The sequence below is a fragment of the Cetorhinus maximus genome, chromosome 12 (assembly GCF_964194155.1).
Source record: "Cetorhinus maximus chromosome 12, sCetMax3.hap1.1, whole genome shotgun sequence".
Classification (NCBI taxonomy): Eukaryota; Metazoa; Chordata; class Chondrichthyes; order Lamniformes; family Cetorhinidae; genus Cetorhinus; species Cetorhinus maximus.
Genome location: NC_135890.1, coordinates 59148369 through 59168507, shown reverse-complemented (window position 1 = coordinate 59168507; position 20139 = coordinate 59148369). Strand labels below are relative to the sequence as shown.

At 46.0% G+C, this 20139-nt stretch overlaps 1 protein-coding gene across 1 annotated transcript in view; it reads left to right on the top strand.

Annotated features, from left to right (window-relative positions):
* The first annotated feature begins 4588 nt into the window (after nt 1-4588).
* The window catches only part of usp44 (ubiquitin specific peptidase 44), a 49642-nt gene continuing 34091 nt past the window's right edge, over nt 4589-20139 (top strand). Inside the window, exon 1 of the mRNA XM_078553718.1 lies at nt 4589-4722. The gene's annotated coding sequence lies outside the window, so the exon portion shown is untranslated. The remainder of the gene's footprint in view (nt 4723-20139) is intronic.

Below are 20139 nucleotides of genomic sequence, written 5' to 3'. Positions count from 1 at the left end.
AGACAGAAGTCTCGATAATTCCCTTTAAGGATATATTCAGAGTGTCTGCTCAGGTGGATGTGAAAGATTCCCCGGCGTGATTTGGAGAAGCAGGGTAGTTCACTCCCCTGCCCTGACCGTTATTTAATCCTCAACCAATATCACAAAAACAGATTAACCAGTCAGTAGCTGTTCCATATTTCTGATGGGGAGCTAAGAGTAGAGAATGGAGAATGGGGGGGGGGGAGGTGTCTGAGAATGGGGGGGTCTGAGAATGGAAGTGTCCAGAATTGGGGGATCTGAGAATGAGGTCAAGAATGGGGGAGTTGGTAATGGGCCATCTACAATGGGGGTTTGAGAATGAGGGGCATCGAGAATGAGGAGGATTAAGAATGGGAGGTCTGAGAATTGGGGATGTCTCTGAATGGGGAGGCCTGAGAATATGGAGCTTTGGAAATCGTGTTTTGAGAATGGGGGCTTTCAAATGGAGATCTGAGAATGGGGGCAGTGAGTGTAGGGCTGAGAATGGGGAATGAAAATGATCAGTGAGAATGGGTTAGTGAGAATGGGGTCTGAGAATGGGTTAGTGAGAATGGGATTTGAGAATGGGTTAGTGAGAATGGGGTGTGAAAATGGGTTAGTGAGAATGGGGTGTGAGAATGGGTTAGTGAGAATGGGGTGTGAAAATGGGTTAGTGACAATGAGGTGTGAGAATGAAGCAGATAATAGGCTTCGAGAATGGGGGAGATGAGAACATGTGAATGAGGTTCTGAAAATGGGGTCTGAGAATAGCAAGTGAGAATAAGGGGCTGAGAATGGGGAATGAGAATGGTACCCATACTTTCACACACCCCCACTATCAATTTTCCACCATTGAGCATCACTGTCCGCCTTGAATGTAGTCCAAACCACCCCTCACCCCTGTCAGTGCACAGGTTCATATGGCTTGGAGTCTCTAACTACTAACAGCAGAATTAGATAGGATGAAGAATCAGTGATTCTTGTAATCCCATTTATTTTTCAGTAATTCAGCTTTCACAGCAGTGACCTGAGGATGGGTCATAAGAGGGTGTAGTGACCACACATTACCTCCTTATCCAGGTTTAGATTTTGTGGCAGGAATGTGAGTTCCAATTTGGGTGACGGGTAGAGAAGAGTTTAAATATCACACCTTCAGAGCATTTCAACACCTGATCACCGGCAAAAAATTCCTGTGGAGGTGTTTGTTAATACATGGCAATTTGCACAGCCCCAGATTACCCAGCAGTTTTCATCAACCACAAGGCCTTACACGCTAATGAGTGCTGGGCTGCAACAAAAAATAATGTTTAATTAACTGTGTACAAGATCCTCAGGCAGCTGCCATGATCCTGCGGCAGTCTGCTCTTCCTGATCTGAGGGGCATGGACAGGGTGGGTAGGGAGCAGCTGTTCCCCTTAGTTGAAGGGTCAGTCACGAGGGGACATAAGTTCAAGGTGAGGGGCAGGAGGTTTAGGGAAGATGTGAGGAAAAACTTTTTTACCCAGAGGGTGGTGACGGAATGGAATGCACTGCCTGGGAGGGTGGTGGAGGCGGGTTGCCTCACATCCTTTAAAAAGTACCTGGATGAGCACTTGGCACGTCATAACATTCAAGGCTATGGGCCAAGTGCTGGTAAATGGGATTAGGTAGGTAGGTCAGGTATTTCTCACATGTCAGTGCAGACTCGATGGGCCGAAGGGCCTCTTCTGCACTGTTTGATTCTGTGATTCTTTGATCTCTTCACACCTTGAAGCAGAGTTAGCAACAAGAGCAAATACCTCAGTGATACACACTTATTTTTCTTCCCTTTATGCAGGTACCTTTGCAACATTTAACACGAGTATGAAACACCTGCTTCAACAGGACTAAAAACTTCTAACCCAATATTTGAAACTCTTGACCAAAGAAGAGCCTCCTATCTTCCCCACAACAATCTAACCTTAATTTGTACCCATTAACTGGAGGAGGTCCTGCCCTCAGATTATTCTTCTAGTCAATCAGCTTTGTAGCTTTAACATCTATTTACCATTGAGCTAGACTTACTGGAGCCCAAATGTGTCTGAGCTATAACTTCAGTTCACTCCAAGTGTTCTTTCTCAAAGCTACATTATAGCTCACCACCACCACCTTCTCAAGGGAAATTAGTGATGGGCAATAAATTCTGTCCTAGCCAGCGACGCTCACATCCCATGAATGAATAAAAAAAAAAGCACTTAAAGCGATGCCAACTTTAAGTCTTTTTTAACAACAGAACCCAAAGTCTACGAATCACCCCAATAATACATACAAATTAAGGCTTTTCATCACTGAGCTTATATACAGTGCAATTTGATCATGTAAGCTTTATTGATTACACAAATGGCCCATTGAAGTGAAGTCTAACAGGCTGCTTGTCTGCTTGTAGTCCCAGCAGTGGCCACTACTCTCCTCTGGTGCTGCTGGGACTAAGAGCTGCTGGGCAGATGGAGCCTTTGGCACATCGATCAGCCGAGCCCGAGGCCATGCTGAAAAAAACAGGCCACAACGTTCATTCACTGCCGTGGCAAGCGTGCCTGGTCCTCCCCACCCTTCAAACAGTCAGGGGGAAGCAACAGCGGCCAGGCTGCTTCAAGGTTACCAGGAGTGGGACGAGGGTCCCCGGGAGGGAGGGTGCGGGGGCACGGTGGGGTGGGGAAGGAGGTTCAGAGGAGAGAGGCCCTGAGTGGGGGTGGGGGGGGGGGAATGGCGAGGGGGGCGTGGTCACATGATGGGAGGGCCCAATCAGGTTGGCCAGCAGCTCTCTAGTTCTCTAGGACGGAACTTCCAATGTTATGGAGCAGGAGTCCCACTCTGGCCCAATTAAGGCCACCCCCAGTGTAATATCACTGCGGGCCAGCTGGATGTCTGGTCGGCAAGGTACCGACCAACTTTTAGGTTGGAGGGGTGCATAATCTATTCCTCCATAAAATCTACCCTTATGCTTCTATGAGACACTTTCCGAATCTCACAGTCAGCCGCTTTCAAATACATTAGACAGGCCATTGTTTGTTTGGCAGGGTTGGCAATTATGCCAATCTTTCGCATGATGATGCCAATCAGAATGGGGTGTGCTCGGATTTGCAACTCTGAATGGGCTCCCATAGGAGCAGGGCGTCACCAACATTTTTGTTTGTGGCTCATTCCAGGGCTCATCTGGAGATGATCCTTCAATCTGCAGCCCATTGCTGTAAAGAGATCACAATGCCATGTACTGTCAGGCTGGTCAGTATATCACAATTACACAGATCAGGCCAGTCAGGCCGAGAGAGCTGTTGGCTTCGGGCCCATGGCTGGGTTTCCCAGGTGCAGGGGGTCATTAACTGTACTCATGTGGCCATCAAGGCTCCCTCACTGCAGCCAGGAGGCTTCGTGAACAGGAAGGGGCTCCACTCCCTGAATGTTCAAATTCTTTGTGACCATCATAAGTGGATCTTGCAGATGTGCCTGAGGTTTCTGGGAAACTGCTATGACTTCTATATTCTTAGAGAGATCCAATTGCCTCAGCTTTGACCTCATCATGGCCAGATCCTGGGCATCAAGGGGTATCCACTGAAGGTGTGGCTTCTGACCCTTGCATGCAATCCCAACACACAGGCAGAGGACACATATGACTACAGGGGCCACAGACCCTTGGCCTTCTGAAGACAGAGTTTCACTGTCCCAATAGATTTGGGGGAGCCCGGCAATACCCAGCCTCAAGGGTGTCCTACATCATTATTGTTTGCTATCTATTGCACAACCTGGTGCTCCAGAGGGGAGACGTGCTGGAGCCAGAGGAGGCCACTGGATGAGCGGTATCCTCAGAGCAGCAAGATGAGCATGAGACGCCTCAAAAGATGCCAGTCGATGAAGATGGCACTGCACAGCCCAGCTCACCAGGTAGTAACATGTGTGCCAGGGAGGCTCCCAACTCTCACCAGCGCGTGCTTCACATGAGGTCAAATGCAAGGTGCCACCAAACCAGCTAATTCTCTCCCAGAGTCAGAGTCAGCCTTTCTGACCTTTCATAAGAGGTCCTTACCATCCCTTAGTCGACACTATATGCCAAGATAAAAGCAAAATACTGCGAATGCTGGGAATCTGAAACAAAAACAAAAATAGCTGGAAAAACTCAGCAGGTCTGAAAGCATCTGCGGAGAGAAAGACAGTTAACGTTTCAAGTCCGTATGACTCTTCATCAGAACTAAAAAAAATAGAAATGAGGTGAAATATAAGCTGTTTAAAGAGGGGTGGGACAGGTAGAGCTGGATAGAGGGCCAGTGATAGGTGGAGGCAAAGAAGAGATTGCCAAAGATGTCGTAGACAAAAGGGTGTTATGCCAAGGCCTTAATCTCAACCCAGGCACCATGAGGCCTGGCATGTCTCCCACATTCTACCATAGTGGAAACCTACAAAGTTCAGTTAAACATGAGGCTGCACAGTGCACACAGTGAATCATGCGCAGTGCACACACCAACCATAATCTAAGCAAACTCCGAGGCACCGAGTGATTGACAGGTCTCCCCAGGGTGAGATTCCCGCAGGTGACAAAGGACGCTGCGCAGTGGCGTGTGACGCAGCACGTTACGAGGTGACGCAGAACGCGACCCGCAGCCCGGGCGCTCGCGCCTTAAAGCGGCTCCGTTACAAAATGGCGGCGGTTTGAAAACAAGGTTCCGAGAGGCCGGGCAGATGGAGCCTCCGGCACACCGAGCAGCCCAGCCGGTAAGAAACAGGCCGCGATATTCATTCACCGCCCTGGCAAGCGAGCCCCCCCATCTCCATCAGTCAGGGGAGGGCAACAGAGGCCGGTCAGCTTCGATGTTACCGGGAGCGGGGAGAGGATCCCTGGGCGGTCGGGTCGGGGGGGAGGGGGAAAGAGAGAGGATCTGCAGGGGGGATGGGGGCAAAGGGATGTGGTGGAGAGGGGGGTCCAGGGGAGGAGAACGGGGAGGGGGGTGGTTTGGAGGGAGGGGGGTGGTTTGGAGGGAGGGGGGTGGTTTGGAGGGAGGGGGGAGGTTTGGAGGGAGGGGGGAGGAGGGGGTGATTTGGAGGAAGTGGGGAGGAGGGGGTGGTTTGGGGGGAGGAGGGGGTGGTTTTGAGGGAGGGGGTGGTTTTGAGGGAGGGGGTGGTTTTGAGGGAGGGGGAGGAGGGGGTGGTTTTGAGGGAGGGGGTGGTTTTGAGGGGAGGGGGAGGAGGGGGTGGTTTTGAGGGGAGGGGGAGGAGGGGGTTTGAGGGGAGGGGGAAGAGGGGGCGGTGAGGAGGGAGGGGGAAGAGGGGGCGGTGAGGAGGGAGGGGGAAGAGGGGGCGGTGAGGAGGGAGGGGGAAGAGGGGGCGGTGAGGAGGGAGGGGGAAGAGGGGGCGGTGAGGAGGGAGGGGGAAGAGGGGGCGGTGAGGAGGGAGGGGGAAGAGGGGGCGGTGAGGAGGGAGGGGGAAGAGGGGGCGGTGAGGAGGGAGGGGGAAGAGGGGGCGGTGAGGAGGGAGGGGGAAGAGGGGGCGGTGAGGAGGGAGGGGGAAGAGGGGGCGGTGAGGAGGGAGGGGGAAGAGGGGGCGGTGAGGAGGGAGGGGGAAGAGGGGGCGGTGAGGAGGGAGGGGGAAGAGGGGGCGGTGAGGAGGGAGGGGGAAGAGGGGGCGGTGAGGAGGGAGGGGGAAGAGGGGGCGGTGAGGAGGGAGGGGGAAGAGGGGGCGGTGAGGAGGGAGGGGGAAGAGGGGGCGGTGAGGAGGGAGGGGGAAGAGGGGGCGGTGAGGAGGGAGGGGGAAGAGGGGGCGGTGAGGAGGGAGGGGGAAGAGGGGGCGGTGAGGAGGGAGGGGGCAGTGAGGGGGAGGAAGGGGGGTTGGGGAAGAGGGGGCGGTGAGGGGGAGGAAGGGGGGTTGGGGAAGAGGGGGCGGTGAGGGGGGAGGGAGAGGTGTTTGGAGGGAGGGGAGGAGGGGGGGTTTGGAGGGAGGGGAGGAGGGGGCGGTTTGGAGGGAGGAGGGACGGTTTGGAGGGACGGGGGAGGGAGGGGGGAAGGAGGGACGGTTTGGAGGGAGGGGAGGAGGAGGGGTGGTTTGGAGGGAGGGGAGGAGGAGGGGTGGTTTGGAGGGAGGGGATCTGGTGGTGAGTGGGTGCCCTGGCAGGGGGGATTTTTCCCTGGCAGAGAGATCCAGAAACAGGGAACACAGTCTCTGAATAAGGAGATTTATTACTGACTCATAGACGTTTAGAGCACAAAGGAGGCCATTCGGCGCATCGTGTTCACGCTGGTCAACAATGATCTGACCAAATTAATCCCATTTTCCAGCGCTTGCCCCATTGCCCTGGAGGCTATGGCAATGCAAGTGAATATCTAAATACATCTTAAATGTTACGAGAGTTTCTGACTCCACCACCTCTTCAGGCAGTAAGTTCCGGACTCCCATAACCCTCTGGGTGAAAAAAGTTCTCCTCAACTCCTCTCTTCGCCTTCTACCTCTTACCTTAAATCTATGGCCCCTGGTTATTGACTCCTCAAATAATGGGAAAAGTGCCTTCCTACCCACCCTATCAATGCCCCTCATAATCTTATACACCTCTATCAGGTCCCCTCTCAATCTTTGTTGCTCCAAGGAAAACAACCCCAGCCTATCCAATCTTTCCTCATAACTCAGACCCTCCAGCCCAGGCAGCATCTTGGTAAATCTCCTCTGCACCCTCTCCAGTGCAATCACATCCTTCCTGTAATGTGGTGACCAGAACTGCACGCAGTACTCCAGTTGTGGCCTAACCAGCATTTTATACAGTTCCAGCATAACCTCCCTGCTCTTGTATTCTATACCTCGGCTAATAAAGGCAAGTATCCCATATGCCTTCTTAACCACCTTATCTACCTGCTCTGCTACCTTCAGGGATCTGTAGATCTGCACACCAAGGTCCCTCTGATCTTTGGCACTTTCCAGGGTCCTACCCTATCCAGGATTCATAGGGTAATCCCTTATCTTGTTAGCCCTCCCCAAGTGCATTACCTCCCACTTTTCTGGGTTGAATTCCACTTGCCACTGCTCTGTCCGCCTGACCAGTCCATTGATATCCTCCTGCACTTTACAGCTATCCTCCTCACTATTTACCATCCTACCAATTCTTGTGTCATCTGCGAACTACTTGATCATACCCCCTACATGTAAGTCCAAATCATTTATGTGCACCACAAACAGCAAGGGCCCCAGCACTGAGCCCTGCGGAACCCCACTGGAAACAGACTTCCAGTCATAGAAACATCCCTCTACCACACCCTCTGCTTCCTGCTTCTCAGCCAATTTTGGACCCAACATGCCACTTTGCCTTGGATTCCATGGACTCTTACTTTCTTGACCAGTCTGCCATGAGGGACCTTATCAAAAGCCTTGCTAAAGTCCATGTAGACCACATCAAATGCATTACCCTCATCAACACTCCTGGTTACCTCCTCAAAACATTTGATCAAATTTGATAAGCACAACCTTCCCTTAACAAATCCTTGCTGACTATCCCTGATTAATCCATGTCTCTCCAAGTGCAGATATATTCTGCCCCTCAGAATTCTTTCCAGTAACTTTTTCACCACCAAGGTTAGACTGACTGGCCTGTAATTTCCTAGTCTGTCCCTTCCCTTTTTTAATAATTGGACGTTAGCAGCCCTCCAGTCCTCTGGCACGTCACCTGTGGCCAGAGAGGATTTGAAAATTACTGCCAGGGCCTCCGATATCTCTTCCCTTGTCTCTCTCAACAGCCTGGGATACATCACATCCGGGCCTGCAGATTTATCCACTCTTAAGGCCACTAAACCCGCTAGTACCTCCTCTCTCTCTGTTAGTTTCCTCTAATATTTCACAGTCCTCCACTCTCTATACCTGCATCGTCCTTTTCCATTGTGAAGACCAATGCAATCATTGAGGACTGTACCTATGTCTTCTGGTTCCCCACACAGATTACCTCTATGGTCCCTAATTGGCCTTACTCTTTCCCTAGTTATTCTCTTGCTCTTTATATATTTAAAAAACCCCTTTGGGTTTTCCTTTATTCTATCTACCAATTAGTTTTCCTAATTTCCTTTTTAAGTTCCCCCCTGCACTTTTTATACCCCTAGGGACTCTGCCATATTGAGCTCTCGGTATCTGCCATAAGCTCCTCTTTTTTCCTTAATCGTAACCTTTATGTCCCTTGACATCCAGAGTTCTCCTGACATGGTCCCTGCCTTTGTCTTTATGGGAACATATTTGCCCTGTACACTCGCTATTTCCTCCTTGAATGCCTCCCACTGTTCTGACACAGTTTTATCTGCAAGTAATTGCTCCCAGTCCACTTGGGCCAAATTGTATCTCATCTTAATAAAATTAGCATTTCCCCAGTTTAGAACTTTTATTCCCGGCCCAACCTTATCCTTTTCCATAACTATCCTAAACCTAGATGGTCACCATCTCCAAAATGCTCCCCTACTGAAACGCCTTCCACCTGTCCGGGCTCATTTCCGAATATTAGGTCCAGAACTGCCTCCTCCCTAATTGGGCTTTCTACGTACTGGCTAAAAAGTTATCGTGGATGCAACTTAAGAATTTTGCTCCCTCCCTACCTTGCACACTAAAACTATCCCAGTTAATATTTGGGTAGTTAAAATCCCCTACTATTACTGCCTTATTATTCTTACACTTCTCTGAAATTTGATTACATATTTGATCCTCTATCTCTCCCTGAATATTTGGGGGCCTATAGTACACACCCAACAGCGTGTTTGCCCCTTTTTTGTTTTTTTACTTCTACCCATATGGCCTCATTTGATGATCCTTCCAAGATATCATCCCTAATTGATTCCTTGATCAATATTGCCACACCCCCTCCTCTTCTATCCCCCTCTCTATCTCGTCTGAAAACCCTATAACCAGGAATGTTGAGCTGCCAATCCTGCCCTTTTAGCCAAGTCTCGGTCACAGTTATGGTATACTCCCACGTGCCTATTTGTGCCCTCAGCTCATCTATCTTATTCCTCAGGCTCCTTTCATTAAAATATATTCCATTTAGCCTTACTAAACTCACTTCTTTCTTATCTAGCCTATGTTTCCTCTGCCTCCCAGACTCACTCACTAGTGTTTAAATTCTAATTCCATCTCAGTTTCTCTCCCCTCTGAACCACTTTTCAGGATGCCATGTCCCTGCCAATTTAGTTTAAATCTGCCCCAACAGTATTAACAAACCTTCCCGTGAGGATGTTGGTTACGTAACCCGTCCAACTTGTACAGGTCCCACCTCCCCCAGAAACGGTCCCAATGCCCTAGGCACCTAAAGACCCCCTTCCTGTACCATCACTCCAGCCACGCATTCATCTGCTCTATCCTTCTGTTCCTGTAGTCACTACTGCATGGCACCGGGAGTAATCCAGAGATTACTACCCATGAAGTCCTGCTTTTCAATTTCCTACCTAATGCTCTGAAGTCTGCTTGTCCTATGTCATTGGTCCCAACATGGACACGACTTCTGGATGTTCACCCTCCCCCCTCAGAATGCCCTGCAGCCAATCCGTAACATCCTTGATCCTGGCACCCGGGAGGCATCATACCATCCTGGAGTCATGCCTATGGCCGCAGAAGCGCCTGTCTGCTCTGCTCACTAACGAATCCCCTACTACTACTGCTCTTCCACACTCTTTCTCCCCACCCCCCCCAGCAGCTGGACCACCCATAGTGCCATGGCCTTGGCTCTGGTTGGCCTCCACAGAGGAACCGTCACTCACCATTTTCCAAGGCCGAAAAATGTTTTGCGAGCAAGATGCACTTCTCTCACTACCTGCCTGGTCCCGTTCTTCTGTCTGGCGGTCTCCCGTTCCCTCTGCTTGCTCTTAAGCTGTGGGGTGACCACGTCCTGAAACATGCTATCCACAAATCTCTCAGCCTCGTAATGCACCATAGTGGCCCCAGTTGCCGCTCAAGCTCCAAAACCCAGAGCTTGAGTTGCTCTAGCTGGAGGCACTTCCTGCACGCATGGTCATCCAGACGGCCAGGGGTGTCTAGGATTTCTCACATAGCGCAGGATGTGCAAATCACGGAACTGAGCTCCCCAGACATATCTTAACTAAATAGAATATGGACCCTTGCTTTTATTTTATTCTTACTCCTGCTTGAGTACAGACTAGATCCTCTAGGTGCTACTGACAGTCCATCCCAGGGTGGTCCTCTCGCACACTCATCTAGGTGCTGCTGACTGCCTGTCCCAGGATTCTCATCTCGCACTCTCCTCTGGGACTGGGATGAAGAGGAATTTCTTCACTCGGAGGGTGGTGAATCTTTGGAATTCTCTACCCTAGAGGCCTGTGAAGACTGTCACTGAGAATGTTCAAGACAGAGATTGATTTCTAGATATTAAAGATATCAAGAGATATGGGGATAGTGTGGGGAGATGGCGTTGAGGTACAAGATCAGCCATGATCTAGTTGAATGGTGGAGCAGGCTCGAGGGGCTAAATGGCTGCCTGCTCCCATTTCTGATGATCCTATGTAAAACAAGACACTTTCAGGCCCTGTAAATGGGAGCAACATAAAGTTAAAAACAAAGACTTGCATTTATCTAGCACCTTACAAAACCTCCACATCTCTCAAAGAGCTTTATGGCCAATGAAGTACTTTAAGTGTAGCCACTGTCATGAAGTAGGAAGCCTGGCAGCCAATCTGCACACAGCAAACTCCCACATACAACAATGTGATAATGACCAGACCACCTGTATTAGTGATGTTGGTCAAGTGTTGAATATTGGCCAGGATATTCCAACAATTTGTGTTTCATTAAGCTAATTGTATTCTTGGAGAAATGTGCTAATTTTGGTGCAAGTGGGCAGTATTTCTAATGATTAATTGCATATTGAAAACAAACATTGGCGAAAGGGAGAGTTGCACTTATATAGCACTTTTCATGAACAGTGAAATATTTATTGAAGTGTAGTCACTGTTGTCTTGCAGCAGCATGAACATGACAGTTAATTTGCACCAAACCAGACTCTCAAAAACAGCAATGTGATAATGACCATATAACCTGTTTTATGTGATGTTGACTGGGGGATGAGTATTAATCAGAACACCAGGGATAATTCCCTGTTCTTCAAAATAGTGCCACCCATCTAAGCAGGCAGAAGGGCCCTCAGTTTAACATCTCATCCGAAAGACAACATCTCCAACAAAGCAGCACTCCTTAGTGCTGCATTGGTTTGTCAACCTAGATTTTTGCACTCAAACCCGCCTGGGGTGGGCTTTGAACCCAGAACCTTGGATTGAGAGGCGAGTGTGCTACCAACTGAGCCACACACTAAGATTCATATTCAGTGCTTTTTATTTGTAATTGGCCATGTATATTCTACCTTTGTTTGATGACTTTACTTCTGATACTGCCAAATAAGTATAAACTCCCTGAGGATCTTGCCAACCTCATTTTAAGCCTAATCTTTGAATCTAGGTGCTCAACAACAATGAATTTCCACAAATGAGGGACTCAACTAGCAAACGAAAGTGATGAGCAAGTTACAGTCAATCTCACAAGTAGAACTAAGCTGCATATTTTCATAAACCTCAATGAGAGGAGCTACTAGTCTAAACAACGAGTATTTGACGAGCCTTTTAGCAAAATGTTAGTAAGTATGTGGTTCTAAGCTTTTTATAGTGTGTGAGTGTGCTGATGGTGTGAAATTTGTTATCCAGTAGAGTCTTGGTGTATCTCCTCGGGAAATATATGCCACCATCAAATTAACAAGTACCTGCTAAAATTAAAATTTGCTCCTTGGCCCTGGATGGAGCTGCCTCATGATGCAAGTTTAGTTGGGTTTGTTGCATTACTGGGCTTGAGGTGCTAGAGTCCTATTTAAAAATGCTGGCCTGAATATGAAAGGACATACAGAAATAAGAGCAGGATAGACCAAACGGCCTGTCGAGCCATTCAACACGATCATGGCTGATGTTCGGCTTCAACTCCACTTTCCCACCTGCTCCCCATATCTTTCGATTCCCTGAAAGACCAAAGTTAACGTTCTATTGATAACCCTTGAATCTTAACTGTGACAGCACTGGAATTCAAACTTCTAGCTACACAGTAAGCAAAGTGGTAACGGGACAAGAAAGGAAATAGAAGCTGTGTCTAGAGGAGGTGTGAATGGCAGAATCGACAACTGCCTGCCGAACGCAAAAATAAGAACAGTTTAAGTTAAAACCTGCAAAGGGAAGGGAAACAAAATGAGGGCAGGGGTTACTGCTTGAAATCGTTGAACTCAAGTGTTGATTCTAGAAGGCTGTAAAGTGCTGAACAGCCGGTGTAGAGCAGATCACACTGTGAGCAGTAAATACAGTATTGAAATTTAATGAAGTACAAGCAAGTCACTGTTTGGGGCTCTGAACGGTGAGGGTGGTAAAAGGGCAGGTGTTGCAAGTTGAAAGGGAAGTGAGTGTTGGGGGTGATATAGGAGTGGACCAGATCATTGTGGAGGGAACAATCCTCGGAATGTTGAAAGGGGACGGGAGAGTTCTGCTTGTCTTCTTGAAACTCCTTTACTCTGTGTTGCAGTTGAAACTTATTTTTCCCCAGAGATAATGCTTTTAAAAATCATCATTCCACTTTTTACACTTGAGTTCCAACCCAGTTTTCATTTCATTTGATCTCAAATACTGTTGTGTTTTCTGTTGGGAAGGACACTGACTCATAGACTTAGCGCAGTCCTTAAGCAGAGAAAATTGTGAAACCAGTTGTTGCATTCCTTCATGAGCCCAAATCACTGAGCTGCAGTGTGTTAAAGCAATATCTCCAGAGCTTAAGGCCTGGCGAGATGAAGACACAGCTGCCACTGGTGGAACAATGAAAATCAGGGATGTTCAAGAGGCCACAATTGGAGAAGCGCAGTACCACAAAGGGCTGACCATGCAGCAGTCAGGAATGTGCCATGCATGGGATGAACAGGCCACGCATCAAGCAGCAGTTCATTTAAGATGCACACAAACAGGGCAGCTTCGATGCTGGAAGTGGTTACAGGGATAAGGATGACTGAGGCCATGGAGAGATTTAGAAATATGGAAAATTTATGGCACGTAATGAGGCCATTCAGCCCATCACATCTATGCCAGCCAAAAAAAACTACACAGCCTAAAACCACTTTCCACCTCTTGGTCTGTAGCCCTCTAGGTTACAACACTTGAAGTGTATTTCCAAGTACTTTTTAAATGCAGTGAGTATTTTTGCCTCTACCAGCCTTTCAGGAAGTGAGTTCCAGACCCCCACCACCCTCTGGGTGAAAGAAGTTCTCCTCAACTCCCCTCTAATCCTTTAAATCTATGCCCTCTTGTTATTGACTATTTGGCTTAGGGAAATAGGTCCTACCTATGCACTATACCTGGGGCCCTCTTAATTTTATACACCTCAATATCACCTCTCAACCTCCTCTGTTCCAAAGGAAACAACCCCAGCCTTTCCAATCTTTCTGCATTGCTAAAATCTTCATTCCTGGCAATATCTTTGTAAATCTCCTTGGTACCTTCTTGAGTGAGATCACATCCTTCCTATAATGTGGTGAACAGAAATGTATGCAGTACTCTAGAAGTGGCCTAACTCGTGTTTTATACAGTTCTAGCATAATCTCCCTCTTATATCCTTTTCCTCAGCAAATAATGACATGTATCCTGCATGCACTCTTGACCACCTTATCTAGCTGTCCTACCATCTTCAGGGATCTGTGGACATGTGTTGCAAGGTGCCTCTGTTTCTCTACACTTAGTATCCAACCATTTATTGTCTATTCCCTTGCCTCATTAGCCTTCCCCAAATGCATTACCCCCCACTTCTCTGGAATGAATTTAATTTGCTACTTCTCTGCCCAACCAATCAGTTTATTGATGTCTTTCTACAGTCTACAGCTTTTATCCTGACTATCAATTACACAAACACTTTTTATTATTATAAACAATTGTTGATGTCCAAAGGGACCTGGGTGTACTTGTTCACAAATCACTGAAAGCTAACATGCAGGTGCAACAAGCAATTAGGAAGGCAAATGGTATGTTGGCCTTTATTGCAAGAGGATTTGAGTACAGGAGTAAAGAAATGTTGCTGCAGTTGTATAGAGCCTTGGTGAGACCACACCTGGCATAGTGTGTGCAGTTTTGGCCTCCTTGCCTAAGGGAGGATATACTGGCCATAGAGGGAGTGCAACAGAGGTTCACCAGACTGACTCCTGGGATGGCAGGATTGTCCTATGAGGGGAGATTGAGGAGTCTGAACCTGCTGGACCTGTATTTTCTAGAGTTTAGAAGAATGAGAGGTGACCTCATTGAGACCTACAAAATTCTTACATGGCTTGACAGGGTAGATGTAGAAAGGATGTTTCCCTGGCTGGGGGTTCTAAAACCAGGAGAGACAGTCTCAGAATAAGAGGTTGGTCATTTAGGACTGAGAAGAGTAATTTCTTCGCTCAGGATGGTGAATATTTGGAATTCTCTGAGTGGACTACTCCTGCCCCTATTTCCTGTGTTCCTATCAAGGGTGCTAGGTGGGAAGGTCAGGTGAACGTTGGAATAGTATCTAAATGGCTTTAGCTTTGTTTTTAGACCCATGTTGCATGTCTTGCATTAATTGTAAGTTCAGTGCCAAATATTACTCGCCCTGGTACCAAAGTCATGAGTGCAATCTTAAAATATATGCTGCTTAAAACTGTACATTTTTCCTATTTTTTTCATTTATTCTGTTTTTCATGGTATCTTCTCTCTACACTTTGTGGTCTGTTTTTTGCCCTTTTTCCAATCCGACTGGAGTTCCTTATGTAAATTTAAAAGCAAAGAATTATGCAGAAGTGTGTCAGACATGCTAAATTAATCTATTCTGATCCCATTACATATCGTTTATTTAGTATTGTTCAGAAAACTGATTAAAGTTCTTATTGTTGCTGGTGAATTACAGTGCTTCCTTAAGACCAATTGACATTTGGTGGTATATTGACACTATTGGTTACTACTAGTAGTGTTTATTGTGTTTATACTTCATCACATTCTATTCCTATATTGCTTATTGTTAACCTAGTTTTCATGTCTCCTGACTCTAGTCCTCGAGGTCAAAACTGTTACTAGTATCACCTTCTGTATATATAATCAGAAGCTCTATTGAATTTCAAACCAGTGTTTTTTGTTGAACCCTGAGGCTCGCAGCAAAATAAATTTTATATATTTTTTTCAAGTTGTATGTCTCTTGTAAATTACTTTGCCTTTTACAAAGATTTTTAAAAAGGCTACTCCAATGGTACGTTTGTGAAGGAATAGCATTCTTCATTTCACTCAGAAGTAGCAAGGTCCAATGTAGGATTTCTGATTATTGCCATAATCATATTCAAGTTTCTTTCATCTCCTCTTCCCCCCCCCCCAATATTGATTCATCTTTTTCTGAAGGCTGCACTTATCTTTTTTGCTTTTCATTTCTCTTTTATCCCTTCATCTCATTGTCTTTTTAGCCATGGCACAGCTTGCTAGGATGAGTCATTTTACACCCTTCCACATAGTTTTATCCCAGTCAGCTTGAGTTACGTGGTGACTGTGCTCTGTTGTATAAATTAAGGTTGTGTCTATAGGTGGGGTGGGTGGCACTCATTATACTCTTTTGAGTAAACTGAAACCAAATGAAGAAATTAACTAATTAACCGCTTAAAGGGACACTGAAACTATAACAAAACTACAAAGGAAACCTGTCAAATTAAAATTACGTTCCAAGGGCTGGTGACGCACTCAAGTCCCTGCGGCACTCTTTATGTCCTTGAGTAAAATCTGCGCAACAAATTGACAGCTCCTTAAAGGGGCACTGTAATAAAAACTAAATCCTTTTGGCACTCTTTATTATTCACTTATTAACATTGATGGGTTGTTGTAGGGTTAGGAGCTTAACGTTTATAATATCTCGCTTTGCGATTGAATCTGAAACTGAGTAAAGATTGACTTCTGGTCATCTCCTTCACCAGCTGGCTGGAAGAAGTGTAACACTTGTTTCCAGGAGGTGCAGTTTGGAGCCATTTTCACTCAGATTTTTCCCTCTTTCTGGGAAACACCTGACTGCTGCTCCATGTATTTCCATAGCAACATAACTCCTGATTAAACATCTTTTGATCGCTTCTCCACAAAAGCGAACTTCATTAGAAATTAGGTGGATAGACAATGGCTAATATTTAAGGACGAATGTATGCATTGCAACAGGTACACACTCCTTTCTGACGCAAAAACACAACAGGAAAAGCGGCCCAACCATGGCTAACAAAAGAAATTAAGGATAGTATTCGATCCAAAGAGGAGTCATATAAAGTTGCTAGAAAAAGTAGCAAGCCTGAGGATTGGAAGCTGTTTAGGATTCAGCAAAGAATGACCAAGAGATTAAGAAGAGAAATTTAGAGTATGAGAGTAGATTTGCAAGGAACTTAAAAGGCTGTAAAAGCTTCTATAAGTAAGTAGAAAGAAAAAGATTAGTGAAGACAAATGCAGGTCCCCTACAGTCTGAAACGGGAGAATTTATAAAAGAAAGCAAGGAAATGGCAGAGTAGTTAAACAACTATCTTAGTTCTGTCTTCATGGAGGAAGACACAAATAACTCCCCAGAAATACTAGGAACCCAAGGACCTAGTGAGAAGGAGGAATTGAAGGAAATTAGTATTACTAAAACAATATGCTGGAGAAATTAATGGAACTGAAAGCCGATAAATTCCCAGGGCCCGATAATCTACGCCCCAGGGTACTAAAAGAGGTGGCCGTGGAAATAGTGGATATCTTGGTTGCCATCTTCAAAAATTTTGTAGATTCTGGAACAGTCCTGGCAGATTGGAAGGTGGCAAATGTAACCCCACTATTTAAAAAAGGAGAGCGGGAGAAAACACAGAATTATATACCGGTTAACCTAATCTCAGTAGTAGGGAAAATGCTAGACCCTATTATAAAAGATGTGACAATGGGACACTTGGAAAATATCAATGGGATTAGACAAAGTCAACATGAATGTTTGAAAGGAAAATCACGTTTGTCAAACCTACTGGAGCTCTTTGAGGACTTAATTGGCAGAATAGATAAGAGAGAACCAGTGGATGTGGTGTATTTGGATTTTCAGAAGCTTTTGATAAAATCCCCACATAAGAGGTTAGTGTGTAAAATTAAAGCACATGGGATTGGGGGTAATATATTGGCCTGGATTGAGAATTTGTTAGCCAGCAGGAAACGGAGAGTAGGAATAAATGGGTCTTTTTAAGCGTGGCAGGCAGTGACTAGTGGGGTACCACAGGAATCAGTGCTTGGGTCCCAGCTATTCACAATATATATCAATGATTTGGATGATGGAACCAAATGTAATATTTCCAAGTTTGCTGACGACATGAAACTTGGTGGGGATGTGAGCGATGAGGGTGTTAAGAAGCTTCAAGGCGATTTAGACAGGCTGAGTGAGTGGGCAAATACATGGCAGATGCTGTATAACATGGATAAGTGTGAAGTTATCCAATCTGGTAGGAAAAACAGAATGGCTGAGTATTATTTAAATGGTGATTGGGAAATGTTGATGTACAAAGGGACCTGGGTGTTCTTGTACACCAATCACTGAAAGCAAGTATGCAGGTGCAGCAAGCAGTTAATGCAAATGGTATGTTGGCCTTCATTGCGAGAGGACTTGAGTACAGGAGCAAGGATATCTTGCTGCTGTACAGAGCCTTGGTGAGAGCACACCTGGAGTAGTGTGTGCAGTTTTAGCCTGCCATAGAGGGAGTGCAGCGAAGGTTCCTGGGTTGATCCCTGGGATGGTAAGATTGTTGTATGAGGAGAGATTGGGTTGACTAGTCCTGTATTCATTGGAGTTTAGAAGAATGAGAGGAGATCTCATTGAAACATATAAAATTCTGACAGGGCTAGACAGACTGGATGCAGGGATGATATTTCCTCTGGCTGGGGGGGGGGCGGGTGTATAGAACAAGGGGTCACAGTCTCAAGATATGGAGTAGACCATTTGGGACTGAGATAAGAAACTCCTTCACTCAGAGGGTGGTGAACCTGTGGAATTCTCTATCACAGAAGGCTGTGGACCCCGAGTCACTGAATATATTTAAGAAGAAAATAGAAAGATCTCTGGATCCTAAAGGCGTCAAGGGTATGGGGAGAGCGGAGGAGTACGATGCTGAGATAGGGGATCAGCCATGATCGTGTTGAGTGGAGGAGCAGACTCAAGGGGCCGAGCGACCTACTCCTATTTTCTATGTTTCTGTTTCTTGAAGCATTTTGGTATGTTACATGAAATTGTTGGGTTTTTAAAGACAAGTGTACTTGTGCAATATTTTTAAAACACAACAAGGGACACTACATTTGCCTGACTTAAATTTAAAATTACAGTTTGTGATTCTTGTCCTCAAACTGAATCCACTATGACTTCTCCAGCCTGGAATGCTTGGGGCCAAGTCATTTCTGGATTTTAGAATTTTCTGGATTTTGGATTGACGCCAGACTGCCTAACCACAAGTGAGTGAACTGGATAACGCCGTAAATATATTTATTTACTTGAAGCATAAAACAGTGAAAAACATTATGAAGTAATAAAAATAGTTTTACTTATCCAAATACTGTATCTTCCATGTTTCTGTTGCACTTTTTTAAGATACGATGGGAGGGTTTAAAAAAAAATCAAACTCTACCCTGAGAATCCTTGGGTCTGCTCAAAAGCACCACTACAAAAGGAGAGGAAGGGGTGAAAGAGAGACAGACAGAAAGAAAGACAGAGCGAGAGAAAGCAAGAGAGAGCCAGGGAGAGAAAGCAAGAAAGATGGATGGAGAAATAGACAGACAGAGAGAGAGACAGACAGTCAGATTGACAGGGACACTCTAGAGTTGGATATCAATTGGCTTTGCAACCTTACCCTGAGTTTTTCTGCGTTGCACCACCACCATGTCCCCCCTATCACCTGCCATTTTTTACCCTCCGTCTGAAAATTGTTGAGCCCATGCTTTCCTGATTTGTTGCAGGTCCCCAACAGTCAAGTGGCGAGTCCGTGGGTCTGTTCAAAAAATTTCCAGATCACTGATGTTTCCAGACTCCAGATTTCTGGACTGGAGAGGTTATAATGCATCAGGATCCATCACATTTTGGTCACGATTTGCAAAATATTAACTATTTCTGGCACAGTACTCATTGCTAAATCCAGTATTGCCTGTCCTCCCAGTCTGTGTTGCAACTGTGCATTCAATATGCTGAGCTAACCTGCCATAATATTTATTGTGGACTGAGTGGTGAAATTCATTCCATCCTGCCTGTGGATGATGGTACTTGGACGCAGGTTGCTACTGCCAGTCAACAGGTTTTAATGGTTCCATTAGGCATACTACAATTATCTACCACCTTGCTTATTTACTATGATTTTTGAGAATATCCTCTTAGTGAACAGCCCATTGTTTCACGATTTCCTCTGGAACAGAGCATTGGTTTTTATTTCTATGCTTATCCTCATTCCTTTGCCAAGAGTAATTCTGTACTATAATGTTTGTTCTTGGGTATCCCCTTTCACATCAAAACACTACATGAATTGAAATTAAACTTTTGGCGTGTTGAATGTTATGGCAGTGAACATGGCAGCTGTTCTGAATCCACAGTACCCTGAAAACATCCATCATATGAAAGACTAGTCTGTTTTCTTTAGTTTAAATTGCCATCGGAAAATGCAGTGGGAGAAACCCTTGTTTTCAAATAGTGCTGTGCAATCTTTGATATCCACTTGAACCAGCAGAGTTTTCAGTTAGAACATCAGTTTAGCACCTCATCTGAAAGACTGCACCTCTTCACCATGCAGCACACCCTGACTAATGCACTTGATTCTTGGCCTAGATTACACACCATACATGTAAAACCAAATTTTGGGCATTCTTAAATTTTATGCCATAATTTCCATCACACCCAGGGAGGCCCCTTCCTTTCTGATGGATAATGGGATGTTTTTTTTAAAATGGACATGTCTACAATTTAGTTTTTAGATCGTGCTTAATCTGTCCTGTAAACCATTGCCAATTCCACTGATTTTTTTAATGCATTTGTGTGTGCAAAACTGACATTTAAAGGCCCTAGGCTTAGAGGGGCAGAAAAGTCTCACCACTGCCTATTTCAATAGTTTCAGCTTGTCTCCGTTGGTAACGCTGTGTCAGA